The sequence below is a fragment of the Rhineura floridana genome, chromosome 8, assembly GCF_030035675.1.
Source record: "Rhineura floridana isolate rRhiFlo1 chromosome 8, rRhiFlo1.hap2, whole genome shotgun sequence".
Lineage (NCBI taxonomy): Eukaryota > Metazoa > Chordata > Lepidosauria > Squamata > Rhineuridae > Rhineura > Rhineura floridana.
Window position 1 is genome coordinate 21,616,525 of NC_084487.1, and position 13,430 is coordinate 21,629,954.

The 13,430-nt window shown below is 46.6% G+C and overlaps 1 protein-coding gene across 4 annotated transcripts in view; it reads left to right on the top strand.

Annotated features, from left to right (window-relative positions):
• Positions 1-11,166: 11,166 nt before the first annotated feature.
• Positions 11,167-13,430, top strand: part of EPS8 (EGFR pathway substrate 8, signaling adaptor) — a 195,739-nt gene continuing 193,475 nt past the window's right edge. The window contains exon 1 of one of the 4 annotated variants that reach the window (XM_061638501.1): positions 11,167-11,269. The gene's annotated coding sequence lies outside the window, so the exon portion shown is untranslated. Of the gene's footprint in view, positions 11,270-11,343; positions 12,023-12,187; positions 12,275-12,512; positions 12,660-13,430 lie in introns of those variants that run through there. The other 3 variants (XM_061638499.1, XM_061638504.1, XM_061638502.1) reach the window with 3 other exon arrangements.

Genomic DNA, 13,430 nt, shown 5'->3' on the forward strand with positions numbered 1-13,430 from the left:
GGGCTCCTGTACAGATAGAGACTGAGCTGCCATTGAGTTGGGGGGGCGGCTGGCAGGGCTGGTATGCCAGACCTTCGACTCCGACTCCTCTATTTTTCTACTGTCCGACTCCGACTCTTTCATAAATGGCAAATGTATATTAACTAGTAATAACAAATTTACTGTAGTAAAATGGTAGCAAAAGGCATTTCATCACTACCACGTGAATCCAGAGCTTGGAAAAGTTAATTTTTTGAACTACAACTCCCATGAGCCCAATCCCTGGGGCTGATGGGAGTTGTAGTTTAAAAAAGAAACTTTTCCAAGCTCTGGATTCACTTGGTGGTGATGAAATGCCTTGTGCTACCATATTACAACAGTAAATTTGTTATTAATAGTTAATATACATTTGGCATTTATGAAGGAGTCGGTACATTTCTACCAACTCCGACTCTGACTCCAACTCCACCCAAAATTGCTCCCGACTCCACGACTCCGACTCCACAGCCCTGCCAGCTGGTGCCTAAAGGTGCAGGTCCTGCCAGATGCCAGAGTGCCTGGCTGAAGAACAAAGACTCCTTGGGAGTAAGGGGCTAATTCAGGAGGAAGCTACTCCTCAAGAGCACACCAAACTCCTCAGGCAATCCATATAGCCTGCAGCTCTGCTCTGGGTGGATCTCTGAAGGCTCATGCTAAAAGCCTCTAGTTTTAGCTGGAGGGAAGGCTGGAAAAACATCTTTACAGCAGGTTTGCTCTGGGCTTTGACTGTGGGCTCTTTCTGGGCCTTGTCTCACTCTGAGCTTTGACTTTGGACCTTGACCAGACCTTTCTTTTTGGATTGGCCCTGTGAGCTGACTCGGGACTGCTGGGTTTGGTTTCATCTGAAATAGGACAGCAACGAAAGTTTGCATGATAACTCCTGAGGCTGAGCAGGAGGTACATGGACATGTTTGGCTATAACTGAATGTTATTTTGAATCAAGAAAATGAACTGCACCTTTTAAAACTGCACATTTTTTGTTGATACATAGAATCCTTCTTGAGTGATGATGGTATGAGGCTGCTATTGTATTCTGTTAGGGAAAACTGTTTCCCAAAATGTGTATATTAGGCAAAGTTGCGTACAAAAATGTGTATATTTGTAGAAATTCATACTAAAAGGCAGATGAATTTTCATGAGGACTTTTTTAAAAAAGCAAACTGATGTGGGGAACTGAATTTAAGTCAGAAAAAAATGAGAAAGTGAGAGATTCACACACCCCTACCCTCTTCTACAGTTGATTCTCCAGCTGTTCCCCGCCCCCTGGCTTTATTGATCAAACAAATGTAAATAAAACAGAAATGACATGTACATCTTCAAATGATACAAGTCTATTCCTTTAGCAAATGCAGCATGAAATAAAAGTTTCCACCACCCTTTGCAAGGCCTATATGGCTTGATCAGTCTTCTCCCGCTCTGTTCCTTTTCAGATCAGGGCCTTTTCCAGGTCAAGCTAGAACTGTCATTCCAGATAGTCCCATGGCTAAAGTGTCATTTGGCTGAACACCCAGATTCATCTCTGTGTTTCAGAGGAAGCATGGCCCTTCTCTGCTATAAACAATTTATCATGCTGCATATAACTTGTACGGAGCCCCCATGCCTCTTGAGACCCTTAGGTGGTGTGTTGATTTCTCAGTCACTCCGACATTCCAAATGTTATGACACCACAGGACTAAGTCCAAAGGCTTTCATGTCTTCCTCTTCAACTGTTTTATTATGTGATTTATAGTTTGTTAATATAGTGCTTTTTGGTCCAAAGACCCCCCAATACGTGAACAGCAAAATGGAAAAGATATAATAAATGTTATTTATTTATTTGATTTATATCCTGCCCTTCCCCCTAGTAGGAGCCCAGGGCAGCAAACAAAAGCACGAAAACCACTCTAAAACATCATAACAACAGACTTTAAAATATATTACAACAAAACAACCATTAAAAACATATTAAAACAAACCATCTTTAAAAACATTTTTAAAAATGTTAAAAACGCATTAAAAAGCAATTCCAGGACAGATGCAGACTGGGATAAGGTCTCCACTTAAAAGGCTTGTTAAAAGAGGAAGGTCTTCAGTAGGCACCAAAAAGATAACAGATTGCGCCTGTCTAATATTTAAGGGAAGGGAATTTCAAAGGGTAGGTGCCAATATACTAAAGGTTCGCTTCCTATGTTCTGTGGAACGGACCTCCTGATAAGATGGTATCTGCAGGAAGCCCTCGCCCCCAGAATGCAGTGATCGGCTGGGTATATAAGGGGTAAGGTGGTCTTTCAGGTATCCTGGTCCCAAGCTGTATAGGGCTTTGTATACCAAAACTAGAACCTTGAACTTAGCCCGGTAGCTAATAGGTCGCCAGTGCAATTCTTTCAGCAGTGGGGTGACATGTTGGCAATACCCTGCCCCAGTGAGCAGTTGCACTGAAGCATCTTGCACCAGCTGCAGTTTCTGGACCAAAATCAAGGGCAGCCCCACATAAAGTGTATTACAGTAATCCAGACTGGAGGTTACCAGTGCATGGACAACAATGGTCAAGCTATCCCGGTCCAGAAATGGCTGCTGCTGTCTTACCAGCCGAAGCTGGTAAAAGGCACTCTTAGCCACTGAGGTCACCTGGGCCTCTAGTGACAAAAATGGATCCAGGAGCACCCCCAGACTATCGACCTGCTCTTTCAGAGGGAGTATGACCTCATCCAAAGCAGGCAACTGACCAATTATCCAAACTCAGGAACCATCAACCCACAGCCCGTCCATCTTGCTAGGACTGAGAGTCAGTTTATTGGTCCTCATCCAGCCCACCACTGAGTCCAGCCAGCAGTCCAGGGCTTGCACCGCTAAAATAGCAGAATCACAAAATGCCACCCATTTTGCTAACCTTGGGGTGGTTACTTTTTTTCAAGAGAGGTTATTTTGAGCCTGCTTTGCACTCAGTGAAGTGCTTGCATGAAGCTTCTACCACGTAATCAGATTGCTACTGAGTCCCCTTTGAAGGCATACTCAATCACAATCCCCATCCGTATTGGAAGTCTCGGACAACCACTGTGTGCAAAATGTAATCTATGCTGCAATATTAAGGGGGCACTTATTGGACACTTATCTGGAAGTAAGGCCCCAGTAAACTTATTGGGACTTAACTTCTGAGCAAATGTGCATGAAACTGGGCTGCACTTGCATCACTGTTAGATAAGGTTGTCATGAAAATCAACCTTAATATGTTTACGTTTTTAGAATTCTCTTCCTAAGGCAGATATAGTCAGGAACAAATAACGGGTAGTATTCAATGCTAGTCCTACTCAGAGTAGACCCATTAAAGTTAATAAACATGACTAACTTGGGTTAATTAATTTCAATGAGTCTACTCTGAATAGACCTTAGTTGAACACAAGCCCATGATAGTTAGATGTGCACAAAACATGTGAGTACTTCCTATGAAGGTCTTCTTTTTTTTGTAAAGTTCCAGCAGGGATTTTATTATTTAAATTTTATTTATTTAAATATTTATAAGCCACACTTCCATACAAAATGTCACAAGGTGGTATACAGACTAAAAACACAGTATGACAGTAAAAATATCAAACATGTCAGTAACGGCTGGCTGGCAAAGATTCTCAGGTTTGAAAGGCCTGTCTGAACAATGCAGTTTTTAGAAGACACAAAAAATGAGCAGGGATGACTCCTGCTGAAACTCTATTAGCAAGGAGTTCTACAGGGCAGGGATTGCCCACACGGTGCCTGTGGTCTTCCACTGGCTCCCACAGAGGCTCTGAGCCTTCCTTCGTTGCCCCTTTGGTCATGAGGTGGTTACTTTTTTCTCCCTTGAAATGTACATAGAGCTGAAGAAGGAAGTTGGAAGAGTGACAGTCTTTCCCACTTCCTTTTTCAGCTCTATGTGCTTTTCAGGACTCGCATTAAGTCTACTGGATCTGATTTTTGCCCAGCCCCTTGGAAAAGTGGGTGCACACATTTTCTGTTTGTGTGTGTGTGTGTGCGGAGGCTGATGCAGGACAAGGGAGAGAAGTGGCTAGAATCCAAAATGCAGGTCATAAACCTGTCTCAACCATTCCCTCTTCCCCTCCATACTGAGACCTGATCCAGGAGAATGAGAGGTGATTAGAGTCCCAAGGTGTTAGAATGCGCCGTACCACTTCAGACTACAGGTGGTTGGGAAATCCATTTTTGATTGCTCCACTATATTTAAAAGCTCCCTGACAAATACAAAACCAGCATAACAGGCAATGGATTGGGACATAAGTTTTCTCTCTCCCCCCCCCGCCCTCAGCTACATTAATTTTTTATTTGCAGAGAAGTTGTATAAGTGCAGCAGCATTCAAAACTGGATCCTGCACCTGCGTTTGAAGTGGCACAGTCCATTCTACCACCTCTGCATCCTACCACTGCATTCTAACGGCACGGGTTGACAAGGCTCAAACTCCTCCTGCTCACATCCAAAGCAGGCACATTTGGGCTGCAACCCTCTACCCGCTTTCCTGGAAGCAATCCCTGATGGATTCAATGGGGCTCACCTCTGAGTTGACATGGACAGGATTGCAGGATCAGGAATATTCTTCCTTTGCACATTTGTTTTGCTTAAATGGGAGGTGTAGCAAATTTCCTATTACTGTATCTTAAGCGGAATCAAAAGAGAGAATACTGTTGTGAGTTTGGGGGTTGGAATGGATGATTCCTGTGAGTCCCCTTCCAGCCTCTGATTTGGAATCCTGTGCCTTAAGAACATAAGAAGAGCCTGCTGGATCAGGCCAGTGGCCCATCTAGTCCAGCATCCTGTTCTCACAGTGGCCAACTAGGTGCCTGGGGGAAGCCCGCAAGCAGGACCCGAGTGCAAGAACACTCTCCCCTCCTGAGGCTTCCGGCAACTGGTTTTCAGAAGCATGCTGCCTCTGACTAGAGTGGCACAGCACAGCCATCACGGCTAGTAGCCATTGATAGCCCTGTCCTCCATGAATTTGTCTAATCTTCTTTTAAAGCCATCCAAGCTGGTGGCCATTACTGCATCTTGTGGGAGCAAATTCCATAGTTTAACTATGCGCTGAGTAAAGAAGTACTTCCTTTTGTCTGTCCTGAATCTTCCAACATTCAGCTTCTTTGAATGTCCACGAGTTCTAGTATTATGAGAGAGGGAGAAGAACTTTTCTCTATCCACTTTCTCAATGCCATGCATAATTTTATACACTTCTATCATGTCTCCTCTGACCCGCCTTTTCTCTAAACTAAAAAGCCCCAAATGCTGCAACCTTTCCTCGTAAGGGAGTCGCTCCATCCCCTTGATCATTCTGGTTGCCCTCTTCTGAACCTTTTCCAACTCTAGAATATCCTTTTTGAGATGAGGCGACCAGAACTGTACACAGTATTCCAAATGCGGCCGCACCATAGATTTATACAACGGCATTATGATATTGGCTGTTTTATTTTCAATACCTTTCCTAATTATCCCTAGCATGGAATTTGCCTTTTTCACAGCTGCCGCACACTGGGTCGACATTTTCATTGTGCTGTCCACTACAACCCCGAGGTCTCTCTCCTGGTCGGTCACCGCCAGTTCAGACCCCATGAGCGTATATGTGAAATTAAGATTTTTTGCTCCAATATGCATAATTTTACACTTGTTTATATTGAATTGCATTTGCCATTTTTCCGCCCATTCACTCAGTTTGGAGAGATCTTTTTGGAGCGCTTCACAATCCCTTTTTGTTTTAACAACCCTGAACAATTTAGTGTCGTCAGCAAACTTGGCCACTTCACTGCTCACTCCTAATTCTAGGTCATTAATGAACAAGTTGAAAAGTACAGGTCCTAATACCGATCCTTGAGGGACTCCACTTTCTACAGCCCTCCATTGGGAGAACTGTCCGTTTATTCCTACTCTCTGCTTTCTGCTTCTTAACCAATTCCTTATCCACAAGAGGACCTCTCCTCTTATTCCATGACTGCTAAGCTTCCTCAGAAGTCTTTGGTGAGGTACCTTGTCAAACGCTTTTTGAAAGTCTAAGTACACTATGTCCACTGGATCACCTCTATCTATATGCTTGTTGACACTCTCAAAGAATTCTAATAGGTTACTGAGACAGGACTTTCCCTTGCAGAAGCCATGCTGGCTCTGCTTCAGCAAGGCTTGTTCTTCTATGTGCTTAGTTAATCTAGCTTTAATAATACTTTCTACCAGTTTTCCAGGGACAGAAGTTAAGCTAACTGGCCTGTAATTTCCGGGATCCCCTCTGGATCCGTTTTTGAAGATTGGCGTTACATTTGCCACTTTCCAGTCCTCAGGCACGGAGAAGGACCCGAGGGACAAGTTACATATTTTAGTTAGCAGATCAGCAATTTCACATTTGAGTTCTTTGAGAACTCTCAGGTGGATGCCATCCGGGCCTGGTGATTTGTCAGTTTTTATATTGTCCATTAAGCCTAGAACTTCCTCTCTCGTTACCACTATTTGTCTCAGTTCCTCAGAATCCCTTTCTGCAAATGTTAGTTCAGGTTCAGGGATCTGCCCTATATCTTCCACTGTGAAGACAGATGCTGTTGGATGTTGGATCGTGCACAAGCAGATGCCCAGAATGTAGAACAGAATAGTGACAGGCTAGGTCCCATTGCAAGTAATCAGCCAGACACGCAATAGGTTTTTAAGAGTCACTTTACTGACATTAGAGGTTTTTAGAATACAGTACAAGCTCTCTCTCTATACAAGCGCTTTTCTCCTTTCTCTTGCCCCCACACTCTGCCAGTTTCAGTTTCCAGCTATATACTGATAAGACAGCTGGTTGTCCTGGCAACGTGTCCTTGAGGAGTGCACGACCACTCCAGCCTTGTGAGCTACTTGGCCTTGTAACTCTGCCATGGAAAAATACTCTTAGGAACTTTTTACTTGCCAACAGATGCAAAGAATTCATTTAGCTTCTCTGAAATCTCCTTATCGTTCTTTAGTACACCTTTGACTCCCTTATCATCCAAGGGTCCAATCGCCTCCCTAGATGGTCTCCTGCTTTGAATGTATTTATAGAATTTTTTGCCTTGGGGTGAGGGGCTGGCTCTGCTGGCCAGATGAGTTTTTGTTAAGCTAATAGAGTGGCCAGTTTGTTAATGGGTCTTTCAGGTGCCCAGGAACTGGTGAATGGGCCAGGAAGATCCTTTTGTCATTGAAACTCTTCAGGAGAGCCTTCCCCCACTCCTGGCAGCTAGCAGAGGTTTGTGCTTTGAGTGTGTTTAGAGTTGTCTCTGAGAAAGGCTGGGAACTGGAGGCAGGCAAAGAGGCTGTCTCTCTGCACCATGGCTTTGGAGTGCCTCCTGTAACCCTGATGGAAAAGCTGGATATTGGACTGCTGATGCCTTGAACCACTCCATCCTAAGCTCAGGTTGGAATGTGTGTAAATAAACAAACCATATTTCATAAAGACACCACAGTCTCCGCTGACCTTCTTCCCAAAGGAAACCAAACCCTGGATGAGTGTAGGGACCCCTGAAATCTCACCGCTCAGAGATTGGGGAGGCACGCAACAATACTTCCAAGGTTAGGTCATATGTAAGCAGCATATCTATGCAATAAAGAAACAGGCTGCTTTTGCCGCCCACCTACCTTCCTTCTTCAAGAGAATCAGGTTAGTTGAAAGACAATCCCCCCCCTTTATTAGGAAGCATTTTGAATTCCTCTGCTAACAGCTCCTATACCAGCTCCACAGTCATATCAATGAGAGGAGTTAATTGAAAACTGCTCTCATCATGCACAGAGCCCCACACAGGGGGAGGATCATTCCTCTTTCGCTGCACTGATTTGATGGGGCTACTGTCACATTTAATATATGTTATATTCTTGCCACTTGCCTCCCTCAGTCTCTCACAGCCAGGAGAAAGCAATCTATTGTTTCTGATTTGTTTTTAATCATCGCATCTGGCACACTGGTGACAACTTTGCTGCTATGTATATCAAGTTTTTAAAAAAAGAACTGTACCCAGAAACTACAAGGCAGTGAGCAAAAATAATTTCTGGAGAAAGAAATTTTGCACACTTGACATTGGGGTAGGGAACCCCAGGGGCCTCTCTCTTTGGCCGTCAAAACTCTCCCCTTCTCTGGCTTTGCTTTGCACCCTCCTATAATGTTTTCGCCTGGCTGAAATATGTCCTTGAACTCAGATAACATTTCTTGGCTACACAGGTGGACACAGAGAGGGGTGGGTAGAAACTAGTCTGCTGTACAAAAATAAAATGTGTATTTATTGTTCCACCCACTTTTGCCTTTAGCCCCGAACGCCACCAGCATTTGGCCCTTGGAAGGTTACCCAGATGGGAATGTGACCGTCTGGCTGAATGAGGTTCTTCACTCCTGCTTTACAGCATGATCCTATGCATGCTTACTTAGAAGTAAATCCCACTGAGTTCAGAGGGAATTGGACTGCATGCGTTTGCACACTGATTGGGAAGCAAGTGCCACTGAATGCAGTGGGACTTACATCTGAGGAGACAGGCACAGAATTGTGCTTTATTGTAATCTTAAATATGTTTGCTGTAGAGTTAAATCCCATTGAAAACAGTGGGACTTTCTGCCAATTAAAAGTTCATAGAACTGCATTGTCACTCTTTCATAAGCATGCATAGGATTGCAACATTTTTTATTTTATTGGATGCAAATCAATCACTCATCAAGCAATCAGAGCTGGCATCAGCACCTGGCATCCTTGGGCACTTGACAGGGCCACAGGGCTCCGACCAGACCCACTGCTGATGCCTCCCTTGGGCCCCCTTGATTTTTTCCCTCTAGTCTGGCATTCTGAGCAGCACCCGCTGGCAGCATCTACCTGCCCTTCTCATTTCCCACAATGCCCCCAACATTGTGTCACAGTGGGGCATTGTGGGAAATTTAAAGTGTGGCTAGAGTCAGCTGCCCACCACTGGCAGATATGCTGACCAGCCTCCCAACCTAGAGCCAATTCGGCAAGCTATAAAAAATATAAATTGCTGGACAGTTAAAAGTGTGAGCTAATGTAATATAGCGCAGGGGTGGGGAAGCCCAGGCCTGGAGGGCAAATGTGGCCCTCCACCATTCTCTCCCCAGCCCTCGGGATTCTGCTTAAGCTGTGCCCGTAGGCCAGACACTCACTGGCCTTGCTGTGTGCCCTCCTCTAGTGATTTTTTCCTTGCCTCAATGAGTCCTTGAATTGTGATAATACCTCTCTGTTGGCCTGGGTGAAGGATGGAGAGTGGTGCATGGTGGCCCCTGGAAGGTTACCCTTCAGGGATTGTGGCCCTCAGGTTGATAAAGCGACTGAAAGAACTGGGCATGTTTAGCTTTGAGAAGACTGAGGGGAGATAAGATAGCACTCTTTAAGTACCTGAAAGCTTGCCACACAGACGAGGGTCAGGATCGCTTCTCGGTCGTCCCAGAGTACAGGACACAGAATAATGGGCTCAAGTTACAGGATTTTGACTGAACATAAGGAAAAACTTCCTGTTAGAGTGGTAGGACAATAGAACCAATGACCTAGGGAGGTGGTGGACTCTCCAGCACTGGAGGTGTTCAAGAGGCAGCTGGACAGCCCCCTGTCCAGTATGCTTTAAGTTGGATCCCTGCACTGACCACTGGACTCGATGGCCTTATAGGCCTCTTCCAGCTTTATTATTCTATGATTCTAAGTTTCTGTTGTAGTGGCTTAGGCTGCAACCCTATCCAGAGCTTGGAAAAGTTACTTTTTTGAACTACAACTCCCATCAGCCCCAGCCAGCATGGCCACTGGATTGGGCTGATGGGAGCTGTAGTTCAAAAAAGTAACTTTTCCAAACTCTGCCTATACCCACTTACCTGAAGGTAAGCCCCACTGAACTCACTGGGGCTTACCTCTGAGTAGACATGTATAGGGCTGTGCTGTCAGGTTCAAACCTGGCTCTTTCCTTTGTCATGAAGGCAAGCTTTAAAGGATTGTTTTAGGCAAGTAACTATCTTCCAGCTTTGGTTTGTCGTATGAAGATCACAGTATAGGCCTATTGCAGAGGGGTGTTGAACAGATGACAATGCTTGAGATTAGGAGGGGGAAATCTTATGGCCCTTCAGATGCTGCCAGACTTCAATTCCCATCAGCCTCCCTGGTCAACATGACCAATGGTCAGGGATGATGGGAGGTAGAGTCCAGCAACATCTGGAGGGCCGCAGGTTCTCCACCACTGCTTTGGATACTCAGGTTGGAGAGCATTCATGAAGGAACCTGTAGCTACAACATTGTCATAAAAAACAATTTACAAAGGAATAACAACCACCAGTTAGACGCAATGATTTAAGGCAGAAATGTGGAGCCTATGCCCCCTCCCAGCTGTTGCTGAACTACAACATCCATAATACCCAGCAAGCATGGCCAATGGCAGGATGATGGGAGTTGTAGTCCGGGAACATCTGGAGGGCCATAGGTTTCCCACACCTGCTTTGCAGAGACACGTTCCAGCTATCACCTTGGAGCCTAACAAAATGTGTCAGCTTTAACCATATGAATTACATCCCAAGGGTTTTGTAACTGTTTCTCAGAAGTCTTCAGTCCACCCCCTCAGTATATATCTATAATAGCATCTGCTGAAGCAATTGCTTTCAAGGCAAGTTCTCCCCCCTCCCTCATTGTAAGAGCACAAGCCCTGCTAAATCAGACCAAAGCACAATCAAGTTCTGTGCTGTGTCACTGCAACCCCACACATGTTTACTCAGAAGTAAGCCCCAAAGTGTTCCACGGAATTTACTCCCATGCTAGTGTTCATAGGACTGCAGCAGCCCCTCTCTTCGGGTGATATTCAAAGTTAGTCACACTCAGAGTAGGCCTACTGAATTATCTTCTGCCTGGATCAGGCCCATTGCTGCACCAGCAGGGTCAGCATAGGACCAGTAGTATAGTTGCTAATTCAGAAGTGAAGGGTCCCTTCATGATAGCCACACCCCTCATCTTTTTTTGCTGCTGGATTGAGAGATTTTTGTTAATGCCTTCTCCCACAACAGCAAATGTCCTTACGAGCCAATAACCACAGAAGAGGAATTTTAACTATCGAAAATAGTCTTCTCAGCAGCTGACTCACCTCTCTTCACTCTGATTGGCTCCAATCAGCAGGAAAGGCCAAGGAAGCATGTTAGAGGACTCTTCTTAGTGGCTAACACACTCCCCTTTCATGCTGATTGGCTCATAGGATGCTGGAGACATTGGGACCCTGCTTCCAAAAAAGTAAGGAGTCTAAGACCTCCTGAGACCCTGGACAACTACACCACTTCATAAAAAGGTAAAGGTGTCCCCGCACTTATAGTGCGAGTCATTTCCAACTCTTAGGGTGACATCTTGTGACGTTTACTAGGCAGACAGTATATATGGGGTGGGCTTGCCAGTTCCTTCCCCGGGCCTTTCTTTACCCCGCAGCATATGCCGGGTACTCATCACTGCACAGGACCCCCCCATAAAGCCAGGGTGATGCACACTCATCACGCGAGGTCTCAACCTGGCTTGTGGACTTCCAGGCGTGAAAGCCAGCTGGGTTCCCCTAGCTGTAGCAACACCTCCAGCAGTACCCCGAGGCCTCCTCGCGCCGGCGGGTGCACCGTCCACACATTCGTCCGCCGCTCTTCCTGCCTGCAAGTCTCCGCGGCGATCAGAAACCAAGCCTTCGGGACGCCGCCCGGCTTTCTCACACGGGAAGGCGTGGAATAGCCAGTAGAGGGAGCTGCGGCCCACGGGAAACCCCGAGCGCAACAAGCCGCCGAGGCAGAGGCGGGCACTTTGGAAGCGGGAGCTGACCGTGTTGCTGGTTCACTTTGTTGCGCGGCGGCGGCTCGTCTTGTCTTGCTTTAACCCCCTTCCCTGCCGTCGACTCGGGCGATCTGCGTGGGCCAGAGCGGCTTTCCTAGCGGAGTTAGCAGCAGCAGCAGCAGCAGCTTCTGAGCCAGGACTGGTGGGATTTCGCGGCTTTCTTCCCGAAGGGGTGGGGGAAGAAAAGCTTTGTGGCTGAGCAAAGAGAAACGGGGAAAACAAATCCGCCAAGGTAAGAGCCTCACAAAAGGCATCGGGAGCAAAGGGAGCGGGGAGGGCCGGCTGGCTTCTCCCGGAATCCACGGAATCACCCCTGATCCCGCCTGGGCAAGATGTGCATTTCCCCAGCTCTTTTAATTCTTCTTCGTGCGTTGCTGTGCGGAAGGAGTGTCGTAGCTCTCTAAGTCGGTTCTCCAAGCCTCTCCCCTCCCCTCCTCTCCCCACTCTCCCCTCCCGCCTGTTTCCACTGGTGCAAGCTGGAAAGGTGAGGGGCGTTTCTTGTTGGGGTCTTTGGCTCTCCTAAGGGGGGAGTGGTCGGGGGTGGGGGTCCACCCACTGTGCCTTGTCAGCCCTGGCCTCTGTTGAGATCCTTGCCTACAGCGTTGCTGTATGTCTTTAAAGCGCGCTGTTACAGCAAGCCCTGGGAAGGGCCGCAGGTCAGTGGCAGAGCACGGGCTTTGCAGGCAGAAGGTCGCAGGTTCACTCCCCGGCCTCTCCAGGGAGGGCTGAGAGAAGTCTCCTGCCTGAAATCCTGGAGAAGCCGCTGCCAGTCAGTGTTGGCAGTACGGAGCTAGATGCACCAATGGTCTGACGCGGTGGAAGGCAGCCTCCTCAACGTAATGAAATGGCCGTGGGTGATCAAAACAGGTGTATGTATCTGCGTTTTGTAAAGGCACCTGGTTGGCCACTGTGAGAACAGGATGCTGGACTAGATGGGCCACTGGCCTGATCCAGCAGGCTCTTCTTATGTTCTTATGTTCTTAGGTGGGGCTTTGTTAAAAAAAATCCATGTGTTCTCAATGCCCCCCCTTTTGAGGAAAGGAAAAACCAAGCTATGCCAAAGGTGTTCCTGTGTGTGTGTGTGTTGGTCTACTTCCCTTTCCCTGTAACCGGAGTACTGGCTCACCGCACCTGTGATCTAGCTTGTCAGCTGGTTTTTTTAAAAAAAACTAGGGAAGGTTGTACTTGCTGGCTTTTTATTGCTTCCTGGAGTTAGATGCCTGTTGAAGGAAATCCCAGCTGCCACCCCCACTGCACCCCAAATGTTGACATCTTCCCCACTTCTGCTGCAATCCTAACCCTTCTTACCAAGAATGAAGCCCCACTGAATTCAGTAGGACTTACTTCAGAGTAGACCTAGTTAGGATTGCAGCTTTAACCAACTTAAACCACATCTCCTTGTATACCAGCTAGCACTCCAAAAAAATGGGAAAGAGGCAAGGAAGACGCATGTTTCTGCCTTCTCCTTTTGATTACAGTACTGAGAGCCAGTGTGGTGTAGTAGTTAGAGTGCAAAACTAGGACCTAAGAGATCAAGGTTCAAATCACCACTCGGCCTTGTTATCTCTTAGCTTAGCCTACCTCACAGGGTTGTTGCACAGATAAAATGGAGAGGGGGAGAAGCATGTACACTGCCTTGA